Source organism: Castor canadensis, chromosome 19, assembly GCF_047511655.1.
Source record: "Castor canadensis chromosome 19, mCasCan1.hap1v2, whole genome shotgun sequence".
Lineage (NCBI taxonomy): Eukaryota > Metazoa > Chordata > Mammalia > Rodentia > Castoridae > Castor > Castor canadensis.
This window is the reverse complement of record NC_133404.1, coordinates 31126751-31133495: the sequence shown is the minus strand read 5'-3', so window position 1 is coordinate 31133495 and position 6745 is coordinate 31126751. Positions and strand designations below refer to the sequence as shown.

Sequence of the window (6745 nt, the reverse complement as noted above, 5' to 3'; positions counted from 1 at the left end):
AAAGGCATGCGCCGCCACCACCACCACCACCACCACCACCACCACCACCACACGTGGCTTCTTAATTCAGATGGAGTCTCTCTCACTCTTTTTTTTTTTTTTTCCCACCCTGGCTGGCCTTGAACTTAAATCCTCCAGATCTCTACCTCCCAAGTAGCTGGGAGTACTCTAGAGCCGTTACGCACAGCTCCAACTCACATCTTTTCAGCTCACGTTTTTCTAAGATATTTGCCTCATGATCCAAATAATATCATATCAAGGAAATAAAACCATCTATATGAAACATTAATTCACCATGGTTTGGCTAACAGGGAATTCTTCACCAACTCCCTTCAAATAGATGATAAGTTTAAAACTAAATAAAATGTGTCAAAAGCTTTTTTGTGTAAAATTCAATTATCTTTATAAATAAACCCACATTTTCTAGAGAGCAGGAATTTATATCAAAATTCACCTAATTTTCCAGCCCCAAATACACTCTCATCTCTCCTGAAGAGCTGTTTTCCTACCGTAACAGCTACTGATTGAAATAATACTTTTTTTTTTTTTTTTGGCGGTACTGGGGTTTAAACTCTGGGCCTCACATTTGCTAGGCAGGTGCTCTACTACTTGAACCACTCCCCCAGCCCAAAATAATATATTTTAACTTACACTGAAGTATGGGTCATTTCTAATAACTCAAAGCAAACTTAATTGAGCTATACTTACCTGTTCCCATTAATAAACTCAATTCGATCAAAATTTGTGTCCTGATTTTATGCAAAAATGACCTGGTCTGGGGTCTAGAAAATAGCTGTAAATGCCAACAGTCCAAATGAATGATTGAAAGTCTTATTTGTCATTGACTAATATGAGGAGAGGGCCCCGAAACGGCAAATGCTGAAGCTGGGTCTGAGCAGTTATCTAATTTAGTACCCAAAGAACCAAGACTGTATACAATTTCGTAGGCAGGACCCCTGAAAAGACATAGCCTAGTACTCTAATCCCATTGTAAACGAACACTGGAGTGGACTGACAAAATAGATATCACAAGCAGTAAAGAGTTTACAGAAGTTGTTATGCAGAGTAACACTGACTTGGATAGGGAGGCGAGAGGGTGGAAGAAGTTCGCTCAAACCACAGCATATATCCAAACAATTATGCTATTCACCTTCGCATGTTTTTCTGATTATGAGGAATTTCCCACAAAGCCAATGTGAACAACATGAAAGCACAGATTTTAGAAGCACCAATCAGAGGATAAACCAGGATAGGATGTCTGGAAAGCAATATGCACATATTGCTTAAAAGCCTTAAATTCAGACCTTCCCTCGGAAATCCTATTTCAGGAGTAAAATAAAATAAATAAAATTTGAGGGAAATAATCTGAAATAAAGAAGATTAAGGCCCAACAATGCTGCAACCTTCTTCGTGTACAATTTATCAAAAAACAGGAACCTATGCATATGCCAAGTGCTGGGGAGTGGTTAATTACAGTGTGGAATCTTCACCCCATGTAACTTTACAAAGCCATTAAAAACAGGGCTCATACAGAAACTAAGGCAAGGCACTGAGCAGCTTTAACCTGCTAGGAAACAAATATGTAACTATCGTTACTATAGGTACACAGTTGCATTATATAGGCTCAATTACGTGCTTTATCAAGATAAGAAAATAACCCCCAGGGCTCTCACTGGTAGAATTATAGGGGCCTTTTCTGTGTTTTTTGGGGTTGTTTGTTCCCAAATTCTTAAATTTAGAGATACACTTTTGTTTTTGTATGCCGAGTAGTTTTAGGTGATTTTTAAACAGCACAAAACAAAACTAAGGTATGATAGAGTACCATACACGGTTCAAAGTATTTGGGTTGTGGCCCCAGCTCTGCTCTTAGACAAATCTCAAAACATCTCGTGGCATCAATTTTTGCACCTGGAAGGTGAGAAGTCAGATTAGAGAATTTCAGGGTTTCTCACAGGCAAGACATACCTGGCCAGGGATACCATTCTCCTTGCCTGTGACCCACAAAGCTTCAGACACAAGAGGGAAGGCAGGGCAGCAGAGTAGGCCTTCCCAGACCAAGCAACACCCCCCAGGGAGGCATAGACAATGTGCCAGGTCATCCGATGGGGCCTTCCAGAGCTCTTTCAGACTCTGCCTGTACCTTAGATTTGCAGCCGCATATGTACTGGAGATGGATTCCTTGGGTCCACAGTGGACGAATGCCAAATGCCAGAGTCAAAATGGTATTGCTGTACGCCAACCATTTACTCACAGCTTCACGTCCCTTCAAGGTAAGAAAGGGGAAGAAGAAAGGATGGCCCCTCTGGCACTGAAATAGAATATCTTCATTCATTAAGAAACTAGGCAAATAAAACACTCATGTAGAATAGGTTCTCTCTTTTTTCATGCAGAAAAATCGAAAGCTTAAAAGTATTTTTTAAATTTGCACTGATCAAATGATGTTCCCAGGTAGCACAATGAACTTTATGGACAGCTACTCCAACCAGAAAAATAAGAAGTGTTACACCAGGCTGTCACCCACCCAGGCAGCCTAGTAACAGCCAAATCTAATCTCTTAGGCCAAATATGGGATGATAGGATTACATAATTAATTTTCCTGTTAGGCGTAATTGTTACTGACTTCATGTCATTATAATGTCAGCTCATCTGGTAGGCGATTACTATCACACTCTAATTACAAAAACACACAAACAATTTGCAATCATTCATTATTAAATAACGAGTGAGGCCACAGCAGTTAAATGAAAACTAAGAAAAATGAAAATTAGAGGCAAAATGGATGAGAAGTGCTTAAGAAATTAATCAACTAATCCTGACAGAATTTTTCAGTTGTGTTATTGGGTATTTCGCTCTCAGGTTACCTGCTAAACATGTTTTCTAAGAGCCATGTTGTTTAACTTGATTAAATGTCAGAGTGACCCAAATCACTTTGTGTCACCAAGAATAGATAGCCACACAAATATTTATGATACAGCTTTAATTGTTAGAGTTGCATTAAAAAGGATGGCATCTTCCCTTGGCTGTCTACAACAAGATAAGTAAAGGGAAAAAGAAGAAAAAAAAACTGGCAAATTAAAGGATATGCATGTAACAAAAGGCCTTATTCTATGTCTCCTGGTGGGGTTAGTGTGAAGTTTATAAAGCAACATTTGATAAGAAGAATGTCAGAAAAGAGGAGAGAACCACCAACTAAAGTACTGGCACTCCGTATGACTGGTGAATCAATCTGAAATGAGAGTGAACTGTCTCTGAAGTCAACTTCTAGGATAAATCCTCCCAATGTGCATTACCCGGTGCTCAAATGCAGTGGACCAGTGGATCATCTCACAAGTTAGAGGGGTGGTAAATCCACATCTTACAGATGAAAACAACTTTCAGGGAGGTATAAATACCTACACCAAGTTCTCCTGCTACAACACTAACCCTACCTAAATGGAATTGTTTTAAACAAATAATAACTTTTAAAGACAATGGTATCTTCCAGGAACAACAAAAACTTGAGTAACGGGCCAACAAAAAGCACTTAACTACTGCATATTTGGAGTCTCTCTGAAAGAAAATAGATGTACCCCACCTTGACCCCCCACAACACAGAGCCCCTTAGACTCTCTGTATGTGACATGTGAGCATCCATCCAACCAAGCCAAAATTAACTTGGACAGCATCTTTCTCTGGCTCTGAATTCTTGTAACTCCTGGAATACCATTGCTCCTGCTGAATAACAAGTCTGAAGAGTCAAGCAAAAATGGCTCCAGATAAAACTAATTAACCACATTTGCCACGAAGATGTTCAATGAACTAATGACTCACACCGCAAGAAGTTTTAAAGCATTCAAATGAATCCTGAAAAAGGTAGGCGAGAACTATAAGTGAATATTAGGAGTCATAACTGAGATTTCTTTCGGATACCTACAATGAAAGTCAATAAAGGCTATTAACACACACACGTCTTCAATTTACATATACTTGCTGAAGAATGCACTCAACGGGAAAAGATATTAAAAGCTGTGCATGCAGAAGTATAAAGGTTGAAATCATAGTTTTGTCACATAAGGATCACTCCCTAGACACAATAACCAAATCAGAAATAAAGGTTAAGGGGAGCAGTTTTGGTTTTAGAATTATTCAAAAGGTACACATTCATCTCTTCCAAACGTATTTCAAAAGTCTTTGACGTAAGTAATCGACACCCTCCCCTCAACACACACACAAAACATAAATAACCATTAAACTACTAAAGCTGATACTACAGGTGATATTACTGAGAGCCAGTAAGGAGTGAGGAGTCATTACCTCCCAAATTAGCAATATCCATTACTGTGTGCTTCAACACAATCGGCTCAAATTTGTCATATTCTCCTGTCTTTAACTCTTGAGAGAGACAGCAGAACACTGACTTCCTAAGAAATTCAAACACCTACTGATAACCCACCAGTCAATTCACTGTCCTGAGACTGCAGTTTAGGTTAGCCATTTAAAAAAATCTCCAGACCCCATTCTGATCTGCCATCAACTTCCCTTCAAGGACCACCCAACACAGTTCTCACACTCACACACCTCTTCTTATAAGATTCGGTCATCTGAGGGAATCTCAAAATGCAAAGTAAGTTATACGCAATTAATTAGCACAAAAATGACTTACTCTATGTGATTACAACTTGAGTAGTACAAAGGTGTGTTAGCTTTTTATCACTACAACAAAACATCTGAGCTAATTAACTTAGAAGATAAAAAGTTTACTTTAGCTCACAGTTCTGGAGGCTCCAGACCAAAATCAGGGGGACTCATGGCTTGGGGACTCTGGTAAAGGTGGTGGATGACAGTAATGGGTACATGGGGTACAGCAAACTGCTCACTTCATGAGCCAGGAAGAAAAAGAGAAAGAGGCCAAGGTACCACAATCTCTTTCAAGGGCACACCTCCAATGACTTAAAGACCTCCAGCTAGGCCCCACCTCCTGAAAGTTCACCACCTCCCAACAGCACCACCCCGGGGACTAAGTCTTTACTGCATGGACCTTTGGGAGACATTCAACATCTGAACTATAGCAGGTTGTCAATAAATAGAAACTGATAAAAGTCTATTTGAAAAGGGAACTGCTGGAGTCACCAGCTTGACTCTCCATTACATTCACTTTATAGTGTCTCAACATTTGTCATTAAAGAGTTGAATAATGACCCACACACCTGGTGAATTACAAGTTCATCCCTCACAGAGTACAGGTTCAGCTAAATAAAATTAGGTGTAGGACCAACACAGCTCCAAATCAATGTTCAAAGAGCTTCTTTGCCAGCCTTAATTAGTGAAAAAACTGACATCATTCAAGTGCCAAAAGAGGTTCAAAGAAATAACTAGCAAGACACGCCCACTGAGCCCTTTGAATTCCTTACCACATGTTCCTAGGGGCCTCAACTCTCAAATGAAAAGCAAAATACATCAACCAAATAAGCAAATTCTTTTAAGCCCTTGGGGGTATTTCTGCTCAGCAGACTTTGTGACTTGAAGGATGACAAGGAAAAAGAAAGCCTAAGGAGAAGACAGGCACATTGTCTAGAATTGCTCCTTTCTGTAAACAAAGGAAATACCTACTTTCCCCTGGGCTTGTGTGGTTGATCTAAAGTCTTCCTAAAAAAGATGCAGGATGGTAGAGAAAACAGGCAATGGAGCAGAGGCTGACAGGTGCTTTCTCTGAGAGGGGCCTGAATGGAGGACAAAGCATGTTAAAAGTAATAAAAAGGAAATCTATCCGAGAGGCCTGCACTTCCATCTTTCACCTTTCCTCCAAGTTTCCAAGAATACTATCTCAGACCAACCCATGGGTATTTCAGAGCAGGAAAGAGCATACATGTGATTTTTTTTAAGTTTTAAACACATGGGGTTCAAGGCATCCTCAGTCTGTTCGAATGCAGAATATTCTATTTTGTTCATGATCTTAGTGTATTAACCATGATAAGTGGGTTGTTTCTAGCCTACTGCTGTCACAAACATTGTTGCAGTTCATACCTGTATTTATTTGTAAGACGAATCCCTAAATGTGGGACATCTGTGCCAAAGGTTACATGTACTTTTAACTGATAGATACACCAATTTGCTTTCCATGAAAGTTGTACTGTTTTATACTTCCCACAGCAATGTCTTCAAAGTCTTAACTGTTGATAAACCTGCAGATTTTAGAGCAGCTTTAAGCCTCCAAACAGGAAGAGAAAAAAGAAGCTTCTCCAAAAATGAATCTGAATAGCTGCCAGGAGTTTTACCCTACCATCTTTCACACAGCATCTGCATTTCCTCAAAGACAGGCAGGGGCACTTAAATCTTCAGGACACCACAACAAAACCAGAAAAGCATCCTGCTACCTACTAACAGGACATTCCTATAGCCTATCTCATTTCAAGTGAGAGGAAAGAAAGCTTGGAGAAGGAATCCAGGAGAGATGGTTCTGATATTTGGGAGCCCCTAACCTGGTCTCTGTACCACCCACCCTCCTCACCTGTAACAGAAGTCAGTGAATACACAAACCACATGGGGCCGCTAAGGGAGATCAAATGGGACCAGTTGGGCAAGTACTTGGTGCAAAAAGTGGCACAGGCATGAGCTCATAATAAATGCATGGCCATCATTCTGGAATACCAAGAGTGTAACTGAGTATAAATTAACTCCAGTAATTTAGTACAAAGTTCAATTGAATAAATCAATACACAGGTATTCAATACACAGATATTGCTGCTTTACTTAAAGAGTATTGAGC

The 6745-nt window shown here is 39.8% G+C and overlaps 1 protein-coding gene across 1 annotated transcript in view; it reads right to left on the bottom strand.

The window, feature by feature from the left end:
- Igf1r (insulin like growth factor 1 receptor) overlaps positions 1-6745 on the bottom strand; it is a 290438-nt gene that overhangs the window by 198689 nt on the left and 85004 nt on the right. The gene's annotated exons all lie outside the window — the stretch shown is intronic.